Below are 16,236 nucleotides of genomic sequence, written 5' to 3' on the forward strand. Positions count from 1 at the left end.
TTCAGTCTATCCCTAAGCCAATTAAGCTCTGAGTAAAGCCATCATCAGTTCCTTTCAGTCTTGAGGCTCGCAGACCCTGTCCCTTTATTATATTCCTGAAGACATGCGGGGGGTGGGGGTGCATGCTACATAATAGGGAATTCCTCTAGCATGGATTACGGTAAATCTCTGTGCCTAATAAGCCACCCTCCTGTCTGTTCAACAGTATGTCTAAGAATTCAATCTGTGTTATTGAATATACCAAGGAAAATTTGAGGAAACTAGTGGTCAAATTCAAATTGTGATGAAGTTTAATCAATTTATCAACCCCACCTGTCTAAATAAAAAAACAAGTCATCCACAAATCTACTGTAGAAGGGAACATACCATCGAAAGGTGGATTTTGGAAAAATATATTATTCTTCCCAGAGTGCCATAACCATATTGGCGTAGCTATTGACGCTGGAAGTGCCCATAGCTATGCCATCCTTTTGTTGATAATATGTTTCATCAAAAAAAATGCATTATTCTCAAGGACTAGCTATGCTTATATATAGTAACTAAAGTAAACTTTGGTCATAGTCACTGTGCTTACTCAAATGCCTCTCAGCATAGGCCAGCTTAACATCATTAGGGATCATCGTGAAGTGGGACTGCAGATCCATGGTTACCAAAAAGTATCTCAAATCTTGTGGTTGTGTTTTTAATAAAATCAAATAAATTCCCATGGAATTGTTTAGAATCCTTGAGCACTATCTCATTTTTATCCAGTATGGGCCACAAATATTTCTCCACAAATATGCAGAAAGGCTCAGTGACCCATCCTCTACCAGCCACTATGGGTCTCATTGGTGGTCTAAGTCTATCCTTATAAACTTTGGGTTGACCTTGTATAGCAGGGATCAAGGGCTCATTGACCAGGAAATAATTAAACAACTCATGGCTAATTCTTTTATCATTCAAACATTCCAATAGAGTATTATCAATAACCCACTAGAAGCAACTTAGATAATTCCTAGTGACAATAGTATAATCTTCACTATCATTCAACATCTCCTTCATAGACTAATAATACTCATGTCTATCCATCGCAACAATGGAGCCACCCTTATCAACTAGTCTAATAGCTATGCTGTTATCATCACATAAAGATCTCAGAGCTAGTTTGCCCATAGGGGTCACATTATTGTTATAGCCAGCCCCATTGCTACTAAAAGCTTCATGCAGATCATTCTCAGCTAGCTTAGCAAAGGCATCTATGAGGGGGGATGTGAGGCAGGCATATATAAACTAGGTTTTTTAAATACATTAGCATTTGTGACATTATCTCCACTGCTGCCAAACTGCAACTTGAGTAAGACATTTCTTAAAACCATTTTAAAGTCCAATACATTATCAGTTAATTCACTATGTTGTGTCAGTATAAATGAGAGACCCTTTCTCAGCACACTCAGCTCATGCTGAGTAAGGGATCTCTTAGACAGGTTCAACACTTTCAAGTTTTCATACTTTTCCACATCTTTCTCAGTGATTGATTTATGCCTTATTTTGTGGTAATTTCCTTTTCACCCTCCCCCTGTTCTGTGACCAGTCTCTGCTGGTCCACTGATCCTTGGCAATTGGTAAAGGGAATTGGATAGAACCACTGCTGGACCTGGCATTCCTGCCATCCAAGCCACTATTCATACTGCCAGGAATTTTCCTTCTCGCATCATTCCCTAGAATGAAAGTGATTGCCCCTTGGAGACTATTCACGCCATTTACATCTTCAGAGACAGTCATATCTGAACAATTGTGAGTGGAGTTTGCAGCAGCATTAGTCTCAGAATCCCTATTTAAGGTAGTATTGTAATGGTTTGAGGGATTACTAGGTAAAGATGCAGTGCTATTATTAATGGGTTGCCCCATCAAATCAGTATGCAGCCCAGCACTCTTGACTGCACTAGAGTTCTGGCTAAAAACAGTTCTTAAATATTTATGCTGCCTAGTATTATTCCTTGGCCAGTGAAAACTTTGCCAAGCTTAAAGTCCCTTAAGTCTCTGTCCATTTTAAAAAATTTCTGTTACAACAGCTTTCTCTCATAAAGCAGTGCAGTATCAACATGTTTATCAATAGAACAGTCAACCATGCTCCCAGGAAAGCATTTGTACAACTCAGATTGTTGTGCATTAATTTTTTGAATTAACTCACACTCCTCTGGCTTAAAGTAATCAATTGGTAACTTTAAATAGCTGTAGCTCACCTCTAAGTTAATCTGTTGCCATTTGGTGAGCAGTCCAGGGTATTGGTCACTGTAAGTTGGCATTTTAAGTACTCTCAATCCTCTAGGGATGATTTTCTTCTTCAAAAATGCTTCAAAATGCTGGCGTTGAGTTTATAAATGTTTAAGTTTCAAGATTTATGCTCCACATTATCAACTGCTTGAACAAACCCTTCTACATCAAGATTAGCCTCTCCACTCATTTCCATTTCACATTCTCATTGGACAACATCAGTGGGTTGTCATTCCTAGTAAGACACTGGATTAGCATGCTACTCCACTTTTCGAATCCATGCAATGCATTCTGGGAGCTGTAGTTCAAGTCCACATCAGAAGTAAACTCTTTAACCATGCTCACAGACTGTGCAAAACGAAAAGGAAATATAAACTATGGAAATGTACAGACTTAGATAAATACACCATTGGAAGAAAAATGGGATAAACACACAACAAAACCAATGGAGTAACACTCTGGCTGAAGTAGAAAAGTATTTATTACCAAACAAATAAAACTTAGTTGCCAACTAAATAAAACTTGATAAGCACTTTCACTACTATTTCATCTGACCATAGACACAGAGAGAATGAGCCACTGCAATATATACATAGTTCAAATACCCTTAAGCCAATCACATGTTAGCAGCTAAAGAGCTTATAAAATTAAACAGATAGAGCCTATAATTATATAAAATAGACATAAAACAGCAATAAATATATAAAAAAATACATATAGAATAATGCACACATATAAAAGATGAAAATAAAGATAAAAAATATAAAAATATGAAATACATATAGAATAATGCATACATATTAAAAATGAAAATAAAGATAAAAAGTATAAAAATATGAAATGAAGCAAGGTCAAGAGAAGAGAAGAGTGTCAGGAGTGATTTGTAACAGACGGGTACCAGTACGAGTGAAAGAGAAGGTCTACAAGAGGGTAATGAGACCAGCTATGTTGTATGGGTTGGAGATGGTGGCATTGACAAAAAGGCAGGAGTCACAGCTGGAAGTGGCAGAGTTAAAGATGTTAAGATTTGTACTGGGTGTGACAAGGATCAACAGGATTAGGACTCAGTATATTAGAAGGTCAGCTCAGGTTGGAAAATTTGGAAACAAAGTCAGAGATGCAAGATTGCATTGGTTTGGACATGTGCTGAGGAGGGATGCTGGGTATACTGGGAAAAGGATGCTAAGAATGGAGCTGCCAGGTAAGAGGAAAAGAGGAAGGCATATGATAAGGTTTATGGATGTGGTGAGAGAGTACATGCAGGTGGTTGGTGTGACAGAGCAAGATGCAGAGGACAGGAAGAAATGAAAACAGATGATCTGTTATGGCAACACCTAATGGGAACAGCCAAAAGAGAAGAAGATATACTCTATCTCATTAATTTTTGTAAGCTCTTTAGCTGCTAACATGTGATTGATTTAAGGGTATTTGAACTAGGTATATATTGTTCATTGACCAATGGATGGATGGATGCAGAGATACCCAGGGATTAGCTTCGTCACTGCTTGACAGAGAGGCACAAGGCAAAACAAGGCATAGTTTTTAGTAGTTTTTAAACTAAAGGGGTGGGTGTAAAGCCAAATATGGCTAGGCTTATAAATGCCCTTGGGCAGATAGCCTAGTATGAACCTATGAACCTATGTATATATTGCAGTGGCTCATTCTCTCTATGTCTATGGTTGATAAAGCAGTAGTGAAAGAGCTTACCACATTTTATTTATTTGGCAACTAAGTTTTATTTGTTTGGTAATAAATATGTTTTTACTTCAGCCAGTGTGTTACTTCATTGGTTTTGTTCCGTGAGTATCATATTTATAATTAGATTTAAATTTTTTGGTTTACTATCAAAATCTTGAATATCAAAACACATTTTGTACACAAACACTGAAAAAAATTCTGAATTCCTGAATACTAATTAGGTAAACATGTTGAAAACATGTCAGTTTGAAATGATTGAAATAATGGCTTCAGCATTTCCAAAAGTTTACCTGCTGACACTTACCTGCCTGCTTCCCAGCAATATGAATGTAGGCAGTTCAGTACTGCACATCACTTTAATTCACATATTTGCAGAGGGGCAACTCCCACTGCACCCCCACACCCCCTGAAAATAATGTATTCCAACTCCAAGAAAGCACTACAGTGAGGAAACAGGTAAATTTCCCTATTCACACTGTACCGTGATCACTGTTTATAACATTGACCTCATATGAGTGAATGCACAGTGGCATTCTCTAAAGGACATTCATAGAATTGCAGTTCAGCAGTATGGGAATCAGCCAATACACATCCAGCATTCCTGTGTTCGCCTAACTGCACTTCTACATTTTGATAGTAAACCACATTTTTTATGTTTTATTAAAATTGATTGTGCAATCCTTAATAAAACTGGGAGTGCATAATAATTTTTACATGTAAACTTTAATATAAAGTAAAAATGGAACAACAGTAAAAATATCTGGAATTTGCTATAATATAACCCAGAATCATCTCTATTGCAGCTCTGTACTTACACCTGTTGCCACAGGAATAGTTAAAAGAGAATTGGATATGTTCATATTCATTAACTATGTCTGTTAACTGCCGAGCAACACCACTTAATGTGTTTGCATAGTGGCAAACCATAGATGATACAATATATCAATTTTGAAGTTGTCTACTATCTGCTTCCTGTCTATTGGTGTTCTAGACCTGCAGGTGTTGGGATGATTGCTATCAGCTGTGGAATGCTACTTAGCAGGTTTGCGTGATGGAAAGCAAAATATGCAACATTGTGTCTTTTTTTTAAACTGTTTTATTGAAATTTAATTATAACAAATTTATAAGCAATCATGTAAAATTATACAAGAGAATATATACTACAAAACTAAAAATTGGATGACATACATTTATCCCATACAGATATATGAATAAAATTAACAAAATCATAAAAACTAAAGTATATACAAAGACATCCAGAATTCATGCTCAGAATATAATAAATTTATCATGTTGTAATATAATTCACCAATGAAAAGGACAAAAGTTTATTACCTATGAAGTAAATTCATATTTTCCCAACAAATTCTGTAAGTCGACCCACACATGATGTTGAAATGTCCTTCTAGTTGTTCTAGAAGTAATGGTTTTAATTTGTAAATGACAAACTTCTTTTAATTTATTAGTGAACTCATGAAAAGTAGAAGGAGATTTCAAAATCCATTTTTTCGTTATTGTCTTTCTAGCCACTGCTACTATGGACCAAAGAAATTGGTATTTTATTTTTCTAACACACTGAGGAATGGGCGTATTAAATATAACCAGAGATTTGTTTAATATGAAGTTATCTGAAAAAAGTGCTTGTAATAAATCATTTACATTCTTCCAGAATGTGATTAAATCAGGACAGTCAAAAAAACATATGAGCCCAGTTGATGTCTATATTAGATTTACATCTATTACAATTGTTTTGTTTTTTGTTAATTCTATTCATTAATTGAGGTGTGTAAAATGATCTGTTCATAAATCTCCAAGTATATATTTTCCATTTCAATGAATATGATGTTCTCCCAGCTGGTTGTAACATATTAACTTTGTCTTGCTCACTTGGGAGATTATTATTAATTGAATTATAGTAATTCCAGTAATTATGTGGACAACAAAATGTTTCTTCTCTCAATACTCTGCATGTAAAGGCGAGACTACCTGAATATGTATGTTTATATAGTAAATTGATTGAAAATTTTCTAATAAGATCTTAGAGTCAAATTTATTGTTAGATGGTATTAAATCTAATTTATTATCTAAATATGTTAAAAGAGATTTATATATAGCCATGTGGAATTATCAAATCTATATTCCTGTAAGATATAGTCAACTGATTTGGTCTTGTATTCAGATGTTAATTGAAACCAGAATTTAAGCTCCTTATTTTTGAATAAGTTAATCTTGTTAGAATCTAATTTTAAAAAAGTCTCTTGTGTGAATGCTATAGGGAACAACAAGAAAAAAACAATCTTTGTATTTGAGATGTTTATATATAAAAATTCCTAAAATTAATTATAATAGTATGTAAATAGCTATTAGTATGTATGGGAATGTGGGTAAGAAAATAATCTTTTAATATCCATAAAATGAAGATATTTATGTATTCTAATTGATATGCTGAAGGTCTCTTAATAAGCTGCATGGCTGATAACTCCCAGAAAGATTTTCATTTTGCAGAATATGTAATATCTAAAAGTTGTGTGATTGTTCTGATTATAGAGGAAATTGAGTAAAGATCTAGATCTGGAAATGCTATTCTGCCATTATTCCAACTTTTAGTGTGTTGATTAATTGTAATTCTCATTTTTCTTGAGACCAAAAGACTCCTAGAATGATGGAATTTCATTTATTGATAAATTTTTTGAAGGTAAAATTTGAATAGATTGTAAAATGTATAACATTTTAGGTAAAATTATCATTTTTATAATAGTTAGTCTTTCTTCCACATTGAATAGAATAGTGTTCCATTTTGAAAATAAGTCTTGAATATTTTGTAAACATTTATTGTAATTTAGGTGTATTATTGATTTTATATCTTTAGCAAGTATAATTTCAAGGTAAATAAAATTATCTATATTAGGAGCATGCTGAGTATTTTCTTTAGATTTTTTATTACTATTATAGTATATGGGTAAAATTTTAGTTTTATTATCATTAAATGACAGACCAGACATTGTCTGAAAGATTTTAATTGAATCAAATAATGACAAAATTGAAGGTTCATTCCCTTTTGTGGTGATAAGTATATTATCCGCAAATAATTGGATCTTAACCATTATATCTTTATCTAACTCCAGACCTTCTATATACTTTTTGTTTCTTATTTAATTTGCCCAAGGTTCCATAATCAGAGTAAACAATAAAGGAGAGAGAGGGCAACCTTTTTTGGTACTTTTTATGATTGGAATTTTATTTGAAATATAAGATCCTATTTTGATATATGCAAAGGTTCCTTCATATAAATGTTTTAGTAGATTAATAAAATTACATGAGAAATTTAGGCATTCCAAAAGAATAAATAAATAGTTCCAATTTATTGAATCAAATGCGGCATTTATGTCGACTAATTAATGTTAGATTTATTTTTTTCTTTGGGGAAAAATCAACAATAGCTAGAGTTCATTTTATATTATCAAAACTACTTCTATTAGACACAAATCCTGTCTAGTCTTCATCTATTATTGGGGTAAGAATCTCTTTAATCGTTCAGAAAAAAAATATTCATAAAAATCTTATAATCAATATTCAATAAAGATATTGGTCTATAAGAGGAACAAAATTTTGGGTCTTTGTTTGATTTAAGGATATGGGGATTTAAATGTATATTTCCATGATGGGGGTATAGAAATATTATTTTGGGCAGCATTATATACATTATGCAGTAAGGAGATCTTGTAAATTTCTGGAATAATTCCATTGTTTCCTGGTGCTTTATTAAATTTAAGTTTATTAATTTGATTTTGTATATAGAGGAACCTTGATGAGTGGATGGGTAACAGAAAGTTCACACCGGGAATCACACCAACAGCACTACTAGATAGGGGCCAAGGATACTAGCTGCTAGTACAAGGGTCTAGGGAACTACTAAAGGGGCGGTGAATACCGCACAATGTGACTGGGCTAATATATGCCTTCGGACAGATAGCCCAGTGCCAACCTATGAACCTATGAACCTATATCAGTTAAAGAAATTTGGTTATCAATAACTTCAATTTGTTGGTTGTTAATTATTTTACATATATTTTTATTGATAACATTTTTAATATTATCTTCAGATTCTGTTTGTTCTTTAGATTGGTTGATTTCATGAAAATGATTTCTAAATTCTTCTATTATATCTTGAATACTATGAACATCATTTTCCCCTTGTAAAATGTATTTCTTTAATATAATTATGTTAATTTAATCTCTTAATCTTATTCTTAAGATTAGATAGGAAAAGGATTTACCGAATATGCAAGAAATTTGTATTTTTCTAGAGTTATCATAATCTTATGATGAAGAATGGATCTATATTCTTCATTTAATGTATGTATCTCATCTCTTATATTTTTGGAAGTGAGATCATGTTTATTTTTAAAATGTAGTAAGTCCAATTTATCCTGTATAATTCTCATGTATTTATCCCAAATTTGCATCTTATTGTAGTACCATTTATTAATTTGTCCATATAAGTATGCTTTTAAAGCATCCCAAATAAATATATCATGGGTGTCAAAAACTGAGTTTATATGTCTAAAATTTTGTATATCTTCTTTTAAAAATGATTGAAAATCTTTAAGTTGTGTAATGTAGGCTAGAATTCTTTTAATTTGAACACTAGGAGTATTGTTAATATTAATTTCGAATAAGATGGTACTATGATCAGAAATTGGGCATGATATAATTTTATTGTTAACTAAATTCTGAATTATCTGTGTAGAAAGTAATATTATATCAGTTTTGGAATATGATTTGTGTACATTAGAATAGAATGTATATAATAAAGATTTATGGTCTACAAAATCAAAAATATCTTTAAGTAAGTAAGTGTCTAAGAATTTTAGTAGTTGTTCAGCTTGAGGTGTAATTTTTCTTTTACCTAGAGTGGTTGTATCTTTTAGGTCTAGGATACAATTGAAGGCCCCTGCCATTATAATATGACCCTGAGAAAAGGATATTATTTGATTTAGGATTTGTCTAATAGTATTAGTACCAATTCCAGGGATCCATTAATTATTTATTAATGTGTACAACTTCTTACCCATTTCTACAATAGCCATACAAAGTATACCTTTATTGTCTTGATATGTTTTAATAAATCTGGTTGGAGGGGATGCTTTATTCCACAAGATTGCTGCACCTCTTTTATTCTTTATACATTCTGAGCTTACAATAATTGTATATTTCTTTGTATTGAGAAAGTTAATAATATCTTTCATTAAATGGGTTTCTTGTAAAAACATTAAATTAGGTTTATGGAGGGCTAGATATTTAAATAGATTACTTCTTTTATAAGGATTGTTCAAACCATTTATGTTAAGAGAAAAACCTTTCAATGTGATCATGTTATATTATTATGAGTGTAACATATACTGATAACTTATCAATATCATATATAACGTATAAGAATCTGACTTCAAAAAAGATTCTATTTAAATTAAACATAGTAAATCTGAAATCATTGTGGGAGGTAAAATTCCATAGACAAAATATTCTATATATTCTTTCATGTAAACTACACTGGATGTCAAAAAACTTTTTCTTGAGAAAATGATTACATATGCTAAATTAAAAAAAAACACAATAAATCTCCCCGCCTGGAGTTCAAAACTCCTAATCTCAATGACATATGTCACTGAGATCAAAACCTTAAGCTGTAACAACAGTACACAGACTTCACTAATAAATAGATTGCGTAATTGAAAACAAAACTAGCATATAGTTTCTTATTAAACACATAGTATCAGTTTCTCAAATAATTCATCTGGTATGAAAGATTATTAGTATAATTACAATACAAAATAAGTGATTGTATATGACCAACAAAAGAAAAAAATAAGATATAGTTCTTATAATCCAAATTGATACAAAGTATATGAAGGAATATTATAGAGTTAGACTATCTAAAAACCTTCAAACATAGTTAGTTAAACCATAGGGTGTATCTATATAAACAAAACTTCTAATATATTTCTATGTATCTAAGACTATCAAATTCAGAATTATGTTTACCCAGAAACTATCATATTTGCATAAACAATGTAAACTACCAAAATATATACAGAAATCATTATATATTAATTCCCTTGTATATGACTGTAGGAAGAGAAATAAGCTATTTACCTTATCTTCCCAGACAGATAATTAAAAAAAAACATGCAATCTAGCCTGATATGAGTTTGAGACAATCATATCTACTGAATAAAGCATGTGCATCAACTGATATTGATGTAAAATATTCAGTGTAACATTGATATCTAAAATACATGTAATGAAATTATTGACTGTATCTAGAATTATTCACCTTCACAAAATAAACCTTACTAATGCTGTAATCATATTATTAGGATGAACATATTGAATAGCTACAAGGGAAAAATGGGAGTCAAACCACCACGAATAAAGTCCAATTCTTTATTGTAAAAAAGAGATGAGCGCTTTCGCGTGCATCCAAAAGGCACGCTTCTTCAGATCTATCAAACAAAATTTCTGATGTCTTTTTATACAAATTCAATTAATTTAAAACAATCATTAATTTAAAACAATCAAACAATTAAATAATTAAGCAATTAGTTAATTCACTATGTAAAACTGTGTAAAGCTGGATTCTTCCATAGAAGGTGCATACCAGAACTTTATTTAGTAACTAGAATAATTTATCTAATATCATTTACTGAGGAGACATGTACCCCAATGGACAAAACATCGCATTAAAACAACAACATTGTAGCAGATAATATGGCACTGATTCAAAACCATTTTGCAGCGTGCAAATAAATCATAAGTTGCTATCGTTATTTTCATTACTTCTAACCAACATCTGTATAAATTTAGAATCAATAGCAGCATCACATGTACATTAAATATATATATCTAGTCAATGTAGAAATAATAAATACTTAGAGAGTGTGAACCCATGAAAATCATTGTAGTAACTGTGATATACAGACAAAGAGAGGCAGGACTGAAAAAGAAAAGGAAAAAAGGGAACGGTAAAAGAAAAGAAAAGAAAAAGATGGAGAGGGGGGAGGGGGGGAAGAAAGGAAAAGGAAAAGGAAAAAAGGAAAAAAGTAAGGGAAATAGAGGGAAAAGGCGGAAGAAGTAAAAAGTAAACAGTAGCAGCTGATTCCAAACATGTTCTTACAGTCAAAATAAATTACATATATGTGAATAAAAAGAGAATACTCAAAAATAACATATATTCAAATGGTCGATGTAAGCATGACATCAATCATCAAATCTGTGTATATAAGTAAATATGAAATAAATAAATAATCAATATAACAACCTGGCCTAACCTGATCAAACATGTTACTAAAACATGTTGATGGAAATATGATCTATATATGGTCTATGTATGGATATAAAATACATATAACTTATAAAAGTATATACACAATAAAGTAACCTAAAAATTATATTAATCTCTGTTGAATATCTAATTATTCATTTATATTTACGTTTCTTTAAAAAAGACCTGATACTAACATATGTATTTAATCCTGGAGGATATTGGGCTTTAAGTTTCAATATCGAACTGAGCTCCAGGTTTTCTAAATCATTAAAGTTGTCTCCCTTTCTTATGTTTGAATTCCTTATTTGTAATATTCTGAAACCAAACTTGTGGTCAGGATTTTCTGAGGAATGTTTAGCTAGAGCATTTTTAGATCTACCTTTTTAATGGCATAAAGATGTTCTTGTAGTCTGTCTCTTAAGCGTCTCGTGGTCATAACTATATAAAATACTGAGCATGACTCACAATTGGCAAGATATACCACATTTCTGTCTTCACACGTAGCTGAAAATCTAGGTTCAAACCTATAGGGTAGCTCAGGGTGTGTGAAAATTATCTCTTTGGATATCCAAGAACAGAAATTACATCTCCTACAAGCATGGGTCCCAGGGCTGCTTTTATTCATATTTACTTCAATTGGAAGTACTCTCTCTTTTTCTGTACATAACATCCTCTTCAGATTCTTCATGTTTTTATATGTGAAAGTTGGTCTTGTACCTACCAAGTGCTTAATCTCTTCATCTATAGTTAAAATGTGCCAGTTCTTCATAATAATATTTATTATATGTTTATTATCACTAGTGAAACTAGTTTGAAAACAAATTCTAGATGTGTCATATTTAGTGTGAGTGTACTTGAAGGATGCTGGATGGGTATATTTAATCTCAGAGGTACTATTCAAGTTCAGAAAAATGTATTTTACCCTACCTACCATCTCTGGATCATATCCCCTGTCTAGAAACAGTTTCTCTAATATATTGAATTCCTTTTTTCGTTCTTCTATTTCCTGGCAAAGTCTATTAACCCTCATAAATTGCCCTTTTACTATGTTCCTAAATATAAATCTAGGGTGCATGCTGTCATATTGTAGCATGGTGTTCTTCCAACATGGTTTCCTAAACAGGGAAGTTGTAAGCCCACCTTTCCCAACCTTTTTAATATTTAAATCTAAAAAATTAACATTGGTTAGTGAATATTCAATAGAGAATCTTAAGAAATCTGTAGTGTTCTCTAATTCAGATATAAAATTCTTTAACTCACAGTACCATCCCACACCAGTAGTATATCATCAACAAATCTCCTGTAAAGAAGGACTTTGCTGAAAGCTTGATGAGGAAATAAAAATGAGAACTCCCAATTGTATACTACAAAATTTGAGTAGGTGTTGGCGCAGGGAGTGCCCATGGCAACTCCCCACTGTTGAATATAGAAGGAATCATTAAATGTTAGAACATTGTTGGTTAATACCAGCTCAAGCAAGGCGTTCAGTAAAATCTGCTCATTATTGCTATATTTCTGACTATTGTTCAGCAAGGTCCTAATGGCATCCAACCCATAAGAGTTGGGAATAGCAGTAAAAAGATTCTTCACATGTAGAGTGACTAATAAATACGATTCAGATATGACACAATTTAAATTTCTTATGTTTTCTAAAAGCTGATATGAATCCCTGAGTATAGTGGGTATATTAGAGACAAGTGGTCTCAATCTTTTTTCAATGAAGATAGATATATTCTCGGTAACCCAATTATTGCCTACAACTATAGGTCAAAGAGGTGGAGGTAGAATGCCCTTATGCATTTTAGGGAGACCTTTAATGTACGGTATTGTAGGATGTTCAATGAGTAGGAATAAATAAAACTCATGATCAATTTGCCTACACATCATTATGTCATGTAGCTCCTGATGTACATGATATATCATTTTTCCACTGTTTTTAAATCTATCAATTTATATGTAGCACTATCTTCTAACATCAAATTCATATACATAACATAATCTTTAGTATTCATCAGTACCAATCCACCACCCTTGTCTGCTGGCTTAATAGTGACATCAATATTCCTAACTAGTGAATTAATAGATGCCCATTCTTCTTTGTTAGTTTTAAAGAATGCAGAAAAACAATTACTACCATTAGCATAATAGCTATAAAAATCCATTTCACAAGTCTTAATAAAACATTCAATATAAGGATGCATTGCAGGTGTAAAAACACTCTTCCTTTTAAAACAGTTTCATTCAGCTTCATTGTTAACATTAGACTGGCCCCTCTTGAAAAACAGTTTTAGTGATAAATTATGAGCAAACGCTCTCAAATCAACCAGAACATCTGAGATATTGCTAACCTGTGCAGGTATGAACGACAAGCCCTTATTAAGCATTCTATAGTCTGTATCCGAGAGTGATGGTTCTGATAAGTTGAAAACTAGATTGTTCAATCCCTCAATCGGCCTTTCTTGGTATCCGGTTCCCCTGAAAACTTTCTCTTGCCTCTTCCTCGGCTCAGTGATCTTCCTCTCGAGTTTCTTCGAAGGCATACCGGTAACGGTAAAAAAGAATCAATATTGGTCTGTTGAGTATTCAGTTTTGCTCCCAAAGCGTAGTGCTGGTTTAGAGCCATTTGATTGGGTGAAGGAGCATCCATAGTATCAGGCGTCGTAAATCTCAAACTACCAGAAGATGCCGGCATGGCATTGCTCAATGCAGAAGTATCAATTAAAGGGGAAATGTCTTGTGTGGCTGACGGGGGACCCCTCTCTGAATTATTATGAGACGCTATTTCTGTCCTGTGGGTCCCCTGACTCTGTGTGTTCTTAGGCCAAACAAATACTTGGCCGTTCATAAAGTCTCGATGGTCTCTTTGAAGTTTACGGAGCTTGATTTGTTGGAGTCTTTCTCCATAAGCATCTATCTGGCAAAAGAGATTGTCTAGTCTGTTACAAAACATATCCCCTTTAAACCTAGTTGCTAGATCTTTGTACAACGCATCAGTTTTAACCCATAGTTCATTCTCTATCGGTAGGAAATAGTCAATGAGAAGTTTAATGTAATTGAAACTGAGATCCAAGTTTAACTTTTGCCAGCTCTTAAGCAGCTCCGGATGACTGTTACCATAAGAGGGCATGCATAGAACCCTCATACCTCGTGGGACCACCTTGAAGTGTAAACATGCTTCAAGGTGTCTACGCTGCCAAGTTAAATGAAACAGTTTATATAAGTTGTTCTCCAGTTCCTTATAAAAGGAATTAAATTTGGACAACATGTTCACAGTACCTGGTTCAGTAGAATTAGCCATAGTGGAAAGTTCCATATTGAGTAGCGGATTTGCTCTTGTTTCAATGAGACTATTCCATCTCTGGTTAGGGAAATTTTTCTCCAGTACATAATCAAGTTCCAGTGATGATCCTTCCATCGTGTAGAGACAGGAGGTAGCACACAAAATAACGTAACTGATGAAGGAAAAGCAATCCTGTCTCCCAAAGGTGACTCCAAAGCAGAAAGAACAAAATCACAAGGGAAAAATGGGAGTCAAACCACCACGAATAAAGTCCAATTCTTTATTGTAAAAAAGAGATGAGCGCTTTCGCATGCATCCAAAAGGCACACTTCTTCAGATCTATCAAACAAAATTTCTGATGTCTTTTTATACAAATTCAATTAATTTAAAACAATCATTAATTTAAAACAATCAAACAATTAAATAATTAAGCAATTAGTTAATTCACTATGTAAAACTGTGTAAAGCTGGATTCTTCCATAGAAGGTGCATACCACAACTTTATTTAGTAACTAGAATAATTTATCTAATATCATTTACTGAGAAGACATGTACCCCAATGGACAAAACATCGCATTAAAACAACAACATTGTAGCAGATAATATGGCACTGATTCAAAACCATTTTGCAGCGTGCAAATAAATCATAAGTTGCTATCGTTATTTTCATTACTTCTAACCAACATCTGTATAAATTTAGAATCAATAGCAGCATCACATGTACATTAAATATATATATCTGCTCAATGTAGAAATAATAAATACTTAGAGAGTGTGAACCCATGAAAATCATTGTAGTAACTGTGATATACAAACAAAGAGAAGCAGGACTGAAAAAGAAAAAGAAAAAAGGAAACGATAAAAGAAAAGAAAAGAAAAAGATGGAGAGGGGGAGGGGGGGAGAAAGGAAAATGAAAAGGAAAAAAGTAAGGAAAATATAGGGAAAAGACTTCACTAATAAATAGATTGTGTAATTGAAAACAAAACTAGCATATAGTTTCTTATTAAACACATAGTATCAGTTTCTCAAATAATTCATCTGGTATGAAAAATTATTAGTATAATTACAATACAAAATAAGTGATTGTATATGACCAACAAAAGAAAAAAATAAGATATAGTTCTTATAATCCAAATTGATACAAAGTATATAAAGGAATATTATAGAGTTAGACTATCTAAAAACCTTCAAACATAGTTAGTTAAACCATAGGGAGTATCAATATAAACAAAACTTCTAATATATTTCTATGTATCTAAGACTATCAAATTCAGAATTATGTTTACCCAGAAACTATCATATTTACATAAACAATGTAAACTACCAAAATATATACAGAAATCATTATATATTAATTCCCTTGTATATGACTGTAGGAAGAGAAATAAGCTATTTACCTTATCTTCCCAGACAGATAATTAAAAAAAAACATGCAATCTAACCTGATATGAGTTTGAGACAATCATATCTACTGAATAAAGCATGTGCATCAACTGATATTGATGTAAAATATTCAGTGTAACATTGATATCTAAAATACATGCAATGAAATTATTGACTGTATCTAGAATTATTCACCTTCACAAAATAAACCTTACTAATGCTGTAATCATATTATTAGGATGAACATATTGAATAGCTATTTACTATGCAAAATGTAATCAGACTGACTAAGATAAT

Source organism: Protopterus annectens, chromosome 3.part0, assembly GCF_019279795.1.
Source record: "Protopterus annectens isolate FY-2018-M chromosome 3.part0, PAN1.0, whole genome shotgun sequence".
NCBI classification, from domain to species: domain Eukaryota; kingdom Metazoa; phylum Chordata; order Ceratodontiformes; family Protopteridae; genus Protopterus; species Protopterus annectens.